Source organism: Hippoglossus hippoglossus, chromosome 11 (assembly GCF_009819705.1).
Source record: "Hippoglossus hippoglossus isolate fHipHip1 chromosome 11, fHipHip1.pri, whole genome shotgun sequence".
NCBI lineage: Eukaryota > Metazoa > Chordata > Actinopteri > Pleuronectiformes > Pleuronectidae > Hippoglossus > Hippoglossus hippoglossus.
Genome location: NC_047161.1, coordinates 16,367,836 through 16,379,532, shown reverse-complemented (window position 1 = coordinate 16,379,532; position 11,697 = coordinate 16,367,836).

Sequence of the window (11,697 nt, the reverse complement as noted above, 5' to 3'; positions counted from 1 at the left end):
CCTGTTCAATTATTCTGTGTTACCCACATTATTACAGAGATATTGGACGCCAGCCGCCGGATAGCGTTGCCCACCATTTGGGTTCACTAGAAAGTCAGACAGAAAAACACTGCAGAGCTGAACTCGGCAGAGTTAGAGATAATTAGTGAATGTCTGAATACCTCGCAGGTTGAGATGACTGCTAATCAGCTCCACATACATACTTAAATGCCGCCCTGTGCTGAGAGAGACAGCCATTACTTTCCTCATCTCAGTCATCAGTTCTGCAAGAACAACGATCCCTCACCCTGCCATCCATTTTTCACCCTCTCCTTATCAGCCTCCCTCTTTCCTCACTCTATCTCCAGCCGCCTTCATCCGCCTTCACTCTCCCATTTATGGCTTTTCCCTTCACTTTCTATCTCACTGTCGCAATGCTGTCTTTCTCATATATCATGGCACCCTTCCTCGTTTCCCCCTTCACCGGTCCTCTCCCCTGTTTCTCATTATATCCACTCTTACTCACTATCCCTTTCTGCATCAGCTCTCCTCTCTCGTTCTTTCTGCTCCGACCATAGACCGCTGCCTATCGCTCGCACCTCTGCTCATTTATCACCTTTTTGTCTCGGACTGGACAGGATGGACCTGGTAAACAAGTGGGAGTGAAATAGGAGGAGGGAGGGAGTGAATGAAAGAATCAATAAAAGAGGAGAACTCAAAGGAAAGTGAGTGGAAGAAAAGCACTATTTACACTATTAACAAGCACATATGGTATCAAAGTGTATTAAGAGCAATACTCAGCATTTAAACAGTTTGGTGGATGGCTTCATTGTTTTTTTTTAACCTATTCCAAAATGCAGAGTGACTCTATTCTCTAATATAAGTTGCAAATGTTAGCATGTTCAGCTAAACAAGTTGTGTTTTAAATAGAGCATGTATATTCTAGTATTAAGTGGAAGCTGGTCCTGGATCCTATTAAGATAATGCTCGAGGCTATGTCCTGCAGATTTAACTGTAAATGTAACTAATGTTACCTGAGCTAGCGCTATATTTGCGGAAACAAGACGGTTATTACTCATCCTAAAACCGCAAAATTGTGAACCGCAAATAAGTTTTAGCCACAGGCTGCGTGATGTTTCTGCAGTCCAGCTTTCCAGTAACAAAATCCTCAACATCTTGCATGTGTTTGAACACAGAAGGAGTAAATCTGAAATCCAGGGATGTTGATGCCTTATCCATGATCTCATGAACCAGGTACTGCTGTCGGTACATTTCTTTTAGTGTTTGAAAGCCGTGTGGCAGCCCCCCTCCATCTTCCAGGCGGCGGGGAATTTTTCTCAGTCTTGGAACAGTTGGGCTCTCCAGGTTCTGCAGGTGGCTGCAGGTGCAGCTGGCTCTTTTCGAGTGCAGCACTGACAATTTCCATTCAAGAATTTCAGCATGACTTTCAGTGTGTAAAAGCAGGCCATTCACTTTTACCTCCTGTGTCCCCTTTGTCCTCGAGGAAATCCATTAGCGCGCTGTAGTTGGCAGCAATGGATTGTAAGGAGGCCCCTTTCAAAGTAAAGCACATCAGGGCACAGGGGCGTCAAAGACGGTGCTTCTTTGACGTGAACTCATGGAACCATGTGAGATTCATTTGGCGAGTTTCTGATTAGTGTTATCAATTCACAAGATGTGCAGAGTGGATGCAGCTCAGGGCTCCTGCACGCGAGCCTGCAGACCCGTTCTTATGCCAGACACATTTGACCCACATTTACTGACTGGTAGTGAGAATCTCATCAGGACATCTTTAAACAGCTGGAAAAGTGTGTCTCCTGTTGTTTTGGATGTCTCATAAATTCCAAGAAAAAGCTCCTCTGACTCTAGATTTTCAGTCACAACATGAAAGCAGACAGACACCTGCTTATTGATCGGCTGTATCGTCCATAATTACTGAGAAAACGTTATTTCTTCACTCGCCGTTCTCAAGCACGTCATGGACCATAATTTTAGTCACCTTGCTTATGATATCATGAGATAGCCACTTGCACTCCTTGCAAGCCAGCCATGAGCGTAACTCTGGGATATCTTGAGTACGCAAGTTTAGCAACTGGGTCGAGTTGGACTCCTCGTCTGTTTTTCCTCTAATGGCCAATCCCTGACACGAAACATATTGGATGGAGGAAAGAATAGCCAACAAAGCTTGCCTCGCATCAGCCATCTGTTTTTGCTTCCAGGCAGGAATAGAAGCAGCCACGTTAACACCCGCGTTAGCAGTGGCAACGATGCTAACAGCAGCTCCATGCAGGTTTGACTTTGCGTAGAGTCTGAATCGTTCCACTGCTTTAGCCCAACTGGAAAAGCCATCTCTAACAAAGGTTTCAAATACTCCATATCATGTTCTGTGGCCAGAGACAGCATTTTTAAGAAACTCATGGCGAAAAGGTTAGCTTTATTTTGGTTGACATAGCAACAGGTATCTTTTTAAGCTAAAAAAACATTTTCACACTATTCCCTAGCTTGACAGGTGTAACTAAGGGATAGGGCTTTGTTATTGGTCGCTTAAAAATCGTTTAAAGTGGTTAACTAAACAGTATTAGCAAAATAACATGATAAAAAAGTTATATAAGAGTAACGTAAAATATCCTAATGTTTGTGCCCGTCTTCCTGTGGTGTAACCGCTTTACTGTACTGCAATGATGTACAACTATAGGGAATCATGGCATCACTGATGGTGACATTGTGGTCAAACATCAAAAACTTGTTCAAGGTTTCCACCAAAGGCAGCAGTAAAGCTCATTAGATGAATCCACGCACCAGTCTCTCAAACCGTAAGAACGGGAGTAAAACGTGTGTGACTTGAAATAGAGAGAGATTAGAAGAAAAGCCTGTGTAGGATGAATAAATGACTCCAGTGTTGTGGTTGGCCATTAACTCGAGTTTGTTTTAGATAGAAACCATTTTGAAAAAGGCAGAGAAGTGCTTCCCACCTGCACACGAACAAACAGAAAGAGACTAAAAGAGAAGACTTGTGATTATATGAAGTTTATGATGCTACTTGTGATTGATCAACACAAACTGTTCTGTTCTAAATTTCTCAATAAACCGGTTGCACGGGGATAAAAATCAGCGGGACGTAAATCTGATATAGTGGGTGATAAAAGTACAAATGTGCTGTAAAGCTATAATAGCACTGAACCTCAAGTGGTATTACTTTCCACTGGTCTAATCCAAGTGCACATACACACTCACTTAAAACACTGGCTCCCGCACAGAGCCCATTCTCCGGCTGGCTGGGGACCAAACTGTCACACTGAGGGAAGCAGCAGAAGGCGGGTCTGGCTCCGACAGCTCGGTCTCTGTCTATCTGAGGCTGCAGGAGGCGACTCAACAGCTGCTCATGGTGAACATCCAATGAGGCATGTGAGAATATGGAGACTGAGACGGACAGAAAATCCTAAAGACGGACAAACAGAGGCAGAGAGGGGGAGGGGGAGGGGGAGGGAAGATGAGTCAGAGGGAGTAAAACTGCAAGAGACAGGAGAGAGAAGATCATTACACCCTGTGGATCTCAAAACTCCAAGTTCATTCCAGTATGATGAGATATTTGAATGTTAATAGGATTCTCAGTTGAGTGGCATTGTCTTGATTTGAGTACATCATTGGAGGAGTGAATATTGAGAGTCACCGCTGTGGAATTTCTGTGTCTGGGAGAAGTGCTCCAGCTTCCTCCCACAGTCCAGACATGCAGATTAGGTTCGTTTGAAACTGACCGTAGGAGTGAATGGTTGTTTGTCTGTATCGTGATACGCCGGAGACCTGTCCAAGGTGTACCGCGCCTCTGGCCAATCGTCAGCTGGGATTGGCTCCACCTCCCTCCGCAACCCTCAAAGGGTTCGGGTTAGAATAGATAATGGGTGAATGGATGGATGGATATTGACATAACAAAGTATGTGTAAAGTAAGAGCTAAAAGTACACGTTGTGAACACATTTGACAGTGGCCAAATAATGTCTGCTTCTTGTACCAAACATTCTTTGCTGCAGGAAACAACCTTGGATTTTTGGCAACCAGGTGCTTGGCCATGTCTACATGTATAAATGTTTAGCACACTGATAAATGTGTAAGATTTACTTAATCTAATTATAAGAAATGTTCCAGTTGTGCTGTTTTTGTTCCACAACATCACCTTGAGTTTCTCAGTAACCTCAGCCTTAAACCCAACTCCTGCTCACCCCATCTCCATGTGCCAACCGAACGTTACCATGTTGTCATCGCACTTTGTTCACACTAGTTTGCCTGTAATGTAGATGACTGGACGAGTAACTTCTGAAAACCTTGAACTACTTACCCCATAAGGCCCCACACATAGTAAAGGAAGGGACCTTTTATACTTATGGCGTATGTTTGTACTGTATGTTTCAGCAAATAACCAAGAAGCATGGATTTACAGCAGAATAATGGAGTCAGTGTTTTATGTACAATCATGTCTGTGTTGTCCATTTTGATGTTTTTGGGATAAAACCTGTTCATGAGGGCTAGCATGACTCTGCTATCGTTCACATCCATGGTACACCTACACACACACCCACCCACCCACACACACATGCACACACTCATGTCTTTCTATGGTTGTGAGTACACTCATTGACACGATGCATTCCCTAGCTCACAACTAAATGTCTAAACCTAAATTAAATTGAACCCGAGCACTCAAACCAATGAATTTGTGAGGACCAGCTAAAATATCCTCACATTAAGATGGTCCCCTCACAACTATAAAGACAGTACACACACAGGTACACACACACACACACACACAAACACACATGTATATACTATTTCTATGAAAATATAAATGTCTAATTATGTATTAACACAGAAAAAAAATAAAGTATTTTCAAAGCACCATTCATGTTTCTTGGCATTTACTGTACATTCACACAGATACACAAACTCTACCACCTATACAGTAGAATATACACGTGATGCCAATTCTGAAATAATTTTATTAATGAATATCTTAGAAAATTTGTATTATTAGTATAAAAAAATATTTTTTTTTCAGTTTCTTGTCATTTAGTAACACTACTGGAGCTTTCAGTCGCAGTGCATTATTTATATTATTATATCCACCAGCAAATGGAGTTTGTCCGGTAGTAATGGAATGTCGTCGTTAATGAAGATCAACATTCAAGTTACTAAATGGACTTTAAACTATTTTTCTCCCAGTTGAAGACTGAACTTTGGATAACAGTAAATTACCTGGGTTTTAGACGACTGACCAGACAAAACAAGCACTGTGGTGTTGGCAGATTAACCCTTTAAGGGGGGCCTCCTTACAATCCATTGCTGCTAACCCCTGGTCCTGCAGGTCTTTGCTTCAAGTCACCCATCGTGCACAGTGGGCACAGGAGATTATACATGACAGCTTCTAAATAGTTTGGCAGGAGCCTCAAAATGCAAAAACCTAAGTCTATGCAAGACTGTATGTTTGTCAGATTAGTTTTTGGTGATTTAATCAAAGATAAATCTACTGAGGAATATGTATCACGTAATGATAATGTCAGCTGATCAGTAATGTACTATAATAATAATAATATTAATGTTTATATATATTTATATTGTAAGTTGCAAGTGCTTTATAAAGAGGAAATAACACCAGACAGGCTGACAAACAGCAGACTAAAGCCAGGAGAGGCAATTAGTTTAGCTAAGGCTAAAAGAACACTTCTAAAAGCCTCCTGATTACCACATTGCATTTCTTTTGTTTACTCACAATATGAACACAGACACGCAGTAGTGAGGAACAGTGACTTCCTGGTAATACTATTATTCCTTTGTTCTATTCTCACAACAAAAGGCCACAGGAGTCATAACACCATAAGGCGTTCATTTCTTTTGATATTGTAATTTAACAATGCATGTTTGCAAAAAGATCACTCTCACTGCCGGCCTGTATCTGTTTTTAATCCGACCCCCAACACACCTAAATCACTTGAGAGTTTGGCGAGCGTGGGAGTTGTCTCTCTGAATCCGAACGGGGGGCGTGGGGAGCCCGAGTTGGCCTCCAGCATACGGGGCGTGACAAGGTTAGATTGCGAAGGATTCGGCCGAGGCCTTCAAAGTCAAGGCTTGTTTATGGGGCTGGATCAGCAGGCGCAGTGTATCAATACAACAATCGCAGACTTTGACACACACACACACACATATCCTGGGCATCCTGTGGAACCGGAAATGTAAATTAGACTCAGAGAGTGCACAACTGTGTTCACACACTTTGCCTGACTTGCACACACACACACACACACAAGCTAATGGTGTTGTGTCAAATAAAATGGTGATATTTGCTTCATAATGAATGGCGTAAACAGTGGTGGCAGATGATGACTCAGTAGAATGCCAGAGGAGGCTGATGGAGCCTAATGAGGCAAACACTTCTGTTCTTGGTTCTGTTCTCCCGTTCATTGGATGGCAGGAAGGTAAGACGGTGTGTGTCAGACGTGATGTGGACGTGAAGGACATGGAGACACAGCCACACAGCACATGGACGGACACGCATCAACAGGATTATACACTGAGCTCGCCTCCCTTTTCAAGTGTGTCTCTGTCCCCCTGCACTCAGGGCTGTTATCTGAATACCCAGACAGAGGAACAATGCAAAATTAATGTCACCATTTTTCCACCCAACTGCTCCAATACATTATGGCTGACAGCTCACATTAAGCACGGAATTTATTAGATATGTGAATTAAGAATGGCATCGATCGCAGCTGCTGCAGATTCATCTCCCGTGAAGCTAAAGCTATGGATTAGTTTGCTTAAATGTTTACTCGATGCTGAGCCAGTTTTGCTGCAGTGCTTGTCTCAGCTGTAAAAAAACAGGAAGCACACACCAAGTTGTGAAGTTGTGTGTGTGTGTGTGTGTGTGTGTGTGTGTGTGTGTGTGTGTGTGTGTGTGTGTGTGTGTGTGTGTGTGTGTGTGTGTGACATAACCACTGTATATCCTCTTTGACCCCTGCAAAGTCTGTTTACCCATGCATGAGATTTTGCTGTTCGAGTGAGAGCCAGAAACTTCCATCCATGTCACCTTCTGCCTGTGGGCTTTATGTTTACATTGAACAGGGTTTTCTATGTGTGTGTGTGTGTGTGTGTGTGTGTGTGTGTGTGTGTGTGTGTGTGTGTGTGTGTGTGTGTGTGTGTGTGCATGTGTGTGTGTGTGTGGGGTGAGGCAAATCATCACATGAAGTCTGTAATTCTATTGCAAATATTGCATTTGTCTTGCCAGGACTTTGACCAGAAGAATGAGACCACTCTCATACATAGATTACATACGTACATTATATTTTAAATTTATATTAGATTTTTTATTTGATTGTTTTCATGTTCTTTTTTAAATAATTATTATATTATCTGTTTTGTTTTATTGCATTGCTGAGTCTGATCAGGCTTTTCTGTGATTTGATAACTCTGCACTTACATTTTATTTTGAGGAACACCTCGTAACTCTTAGAAATGAATCTAATAGAACTAAAGTTTATTATTATTGATTGTTATTATCATTATTATTTGTAGTAACAGTAGTAGTAGTTACCTGCTCATTAAAGTAAGTTGGAGTCTGAGATGACTAGAGCCTAACAGCATAGAAATTGGAAACGGCTAAGGGGGAGAGAGCTGCTACCCGAGCTCTGTGAAAAGAGAAGAAACACACACACACACAGTTGAATGCACTAAAAAGCTGTGAGCCAACTGCCAACAAACATCAGAAGAAGAACATCTTATGAGAAGTGACTGTAATGAAGCCAGCAGTGGAACCTGGACCAGCCTCTCATCTATTTTGAGTTTTGCTGCATAATTTGGTTCATGCAGGTTAAATAAGGTTTCTACAGTGTACGTTTGGTGAACCTCTTTTCCCCACTTTCTGCATGATGAATACGTATAAAGCTGGATTACATTTGAACACTAATCTGTTTTTAGGTTTTTCCTGCTTCATGACATATTGTTTAAAGTGCTTAAACATGGGCTCATGGGCTTTCAAAAGTCATTAGTGTCTGTGATTCTATAACAAGAATGGTACTAGAGCGCAGTCCCCTTAAATTCCAACAAGCTGCATTAAATTGCACACAAGCAATCATAGATATCAGTTCCCTAAATATACCTGGTTATCTTTTCATGAAGATCTATGCTTTAGTTCTTGAGAAAGCATTGAAAAAAGCCCAATCTCACAAAGATAAGGAAGGTGGGGGAAAAACCCTGTATCCAGCCCTTTAATTAAATCTGCTCCAAAAGTGAATGGGTTCTTCATGGGCCTGTACCCCTCCCTTCCACCAATAAACTCAGTCTTGTGGTTTTTGCACAATCCTGCTAAAAGTCTTACAATCAACAATGAAAACATATCTCCAATTGTTGGAGGTAATAATTCAGCCGAATCCCCCCAAGTCAACGGTTCAAGCGTCTGAGGGACAGATATTGCAGGTCTTTCCTTCCTGCTCCGCCCACCTCTGCTCCCAGTATAGACCACATGCACCTTTCATAGCACGCCCAGGTTTTTAATTTCTTTTAATTTTATAGCGCCAAATCACCACATGCGTTATTTTAAGGCACCTGTTTTCTACTAATTTAACTGCGCAATAATAATTTTCTATCCGTCCAATTTCAATATCATATATATGCAAGTCCTTGTGTTTCTATTGTGATTTTTTAACTACTTTATTACTGAATGTGTATTTGACTATTTCTTTTTGCCGCTGTAACACATATTTCCCCACAGCAGGACTAATAAAGGACTTGATGCATTGAGTTTGGTGCGTGGCTGTCAGGATCTGCAGTTTCCCTTCCCCCCCCAGATCTGCTCCTGCTCCTCACCCCATCACACCTGTTGCCTATCACCATGCAATCCAAACCCACCTGTCGCAGCCATATTTAAGCCCCGGCACTGGACCCGTTTTACGACAGATCGTCAGTTAATGTCGGTAACCGCAGAGACTGCTGCTGTTTGTGCCTTTTTGATCGTGTTTTTCCTTCTATCCTGAACCTTTGCATCTCAGGTTCATACCTTCTGTCTGGTTTTTGTCGTGTTCCATCTGGATTGGATTCATCACCTACCTGTGTGCTCTCAGCCCAGTCACACACAAACTGTCGGATTCTCCTCTTGCACATTCTAATATTCACTGTCACCCTGCCTCTGTGTCTGAGTTTAGCATTTGGGCCCAGTTCTAAACATGTGGCAGTGATTTAGGGCTGGGGATGGATGAGGAGGAAGAGGTTCTACTGAAAATAGATCAGAGCAGCTTGTTTTTTTTTTTCTTCATGGAACAAATAAACGAGAGCTAGTTTATTTTTGTGAGTGTGCACGTCGGAGTTCAGAATTGTGAACTATGAAAGAGTTCATTTGAATCTGTGCGAACTGAACTTTGAGCCACAGCAGCTTTTTATGATGTGTTTACACAACACTGCTTATGTGTGAAATTGTGCATCTATTCCTTTTATACACAGATTTCAGGTTTCATTTCCTTCCCCTCTGCTTCGGGCTCAACACGATGAGAAGGAGCAGAGCTGGAACTTATTTTCTCTCTATACTGAGTGTGTGTATATATAATGTACTGAGGTCTACACCACCGACTTTTACACAGGCCAGATGAACAGAGACGTGTCTGAGCTGAAGTAAGTGCTTCCTTTTCGCAGGTTTTCACTGGAGTGAGAAATTTAATATTCACCTTCATCACGCATCAATAAAAACACACCGACCCCCAAAAAAAGGAAAACCAGCTCATCTGAAACGTCACACACAGTTTGCTGTAAACAAATCTCATAGGGTCACTTGACCTTGGTGCACATGACTCACATTGAGCTCCTGCTGCCACTTAAGTTGTGCGTGGGGCCTTCACAGTGTCTGTCCTCTCTCTGCGAGGAGACGCTCGCCTGGCTGTTTCTCAGCGGGCACGCTTTCATCAAACTTACAGAGGGAGCGTCAGAGCTCCCTTTGAGGAAAAGACTGTTAAATAATGCAAGTGCTTAAGTAAGCTTGTCGGGACGAATTGTAAAAAAAAAAAAAACTGCTTCACTGAGCCAGAGCCTGTTAAGAGAGAGAGAGAGAAAGAGAGAGGGGGGGAGAGCGTGTGACTTTCAGCCCTCCAGAATTCTGTTCACACACACACATGGGTTGAATACAGAACGTGGCGAGCAATGTGTGCTGTGTGCAGCTTGATGAGGCCGAGGTCTGGAGTGTCCTCCTCCCCTGCCATCATGTTCCTCTCTCTGGTGGTCAAACAGATCAGCCTGACACAAAGCATCCTTTGGAGCCAACAAGGGGACACTCGCACACCTACCATGACCTGACCTGCCAGGACAGAGCAGGAGGAGGACGGCTCATCAGACATGTTGTAACATCATCACCTGGCAACAGGGACTACAAATGTCCCCCCGGGTCCGGGCGGGGAGATAAAGATGTGACCAGCATCAGATACTGTGAGAGATACTTTGACAGTCGCCTCAGCTGCAACCTGGCCCTCACTTCACTGTCAGTGCAGGGCTGCCCCCTGCTGGCGGGATAAACTAACTTCACCTCTATCCCCTGAGAACTACATTGTCAGTGTGAATAGTGTCATTTCATAGCCAGTGAGGAGTCACACAGAGGAGACCAAATTACCAGCTGTCACAAACATTTGTCATGTATTGAGCCAGAGAAACTCGGTGTAAGTGGAAGGAAGTGAGAATATATGCAGTAACCTCAGAACTGTGGCTGCAGGCGGTCGACCGTGGAGACTCCTGCTGGGAGACGGATGCAGTGATCCACACACACATGCATCACACTGCAGGTGGTGTCCTGCAGGGCTCCACGAAACAGCTCCTCGCTCCAACAAATGCCAGAGGACGGCTCCATTTGTTTCATACTCTTTTGGCTTTGAAGCCAGTTAGAATAAATTCCTACAAAACAAAGTTGCCACCTCAACAATGGCTGTGAAACTCTAGTCTGCAAGGTTTCATCCTGGAGACTTAATATTTAATTATATCACATGATATAATGAAAAAAAACGTAATTCAAAGCTTCATTAATTTCATTGTCAAACACAAGCAGGATGGTTTCTTTCCCTTTCCCAATCTGAACACCAACTGGTTTCTAGTTGTTGCCTTAGGTGGCATCAATCTTCTTACTTTACTCTTGATGTGAACATGAACAAACATTTCTCAATGTCAATCTGTCGCTTTGGAAGCAAAGTTTCACTTAAAGGAAATACGATTTTTTTGTAAAATCAGTCTGTTACCTGTGTTAAAATAAAGGAATGTGGAGCATCTCGTTAAATTATTCTTTAGGCTTCACAAATAACGTAATATTTAATATTTTGTAAGTATCAGGACTGTGAAAAGATTGTGTAAGAAACCACACAGACTTGTGGGAAATCTCTTCTTGTCTTTTGTGGAGGAGGAAATGTTTGGCAGCGGTCGACTGTGATGTTATTGTTGGTAACATCTGTGTGATATTAGAGATTGTTTCAAGACTTTGGATCCAGAAGAAGTGGAACTCCAGTGAGCACAGACTCGCCCTTAAAAAACTTTTTTTATTTACTGTCATAAAAGTAAATTTTTTTCTCATTGACTTTATTCCCCACAATATTACTTTTTTGTTCATTAAATTACAACTTTATTCTTGCAATATTATAACTTTCTCATTACATTACAACTTTATTCTCGTATTATCACTTTTTGTTGTTAAATTATTTATGTAGTCTTTTAATGT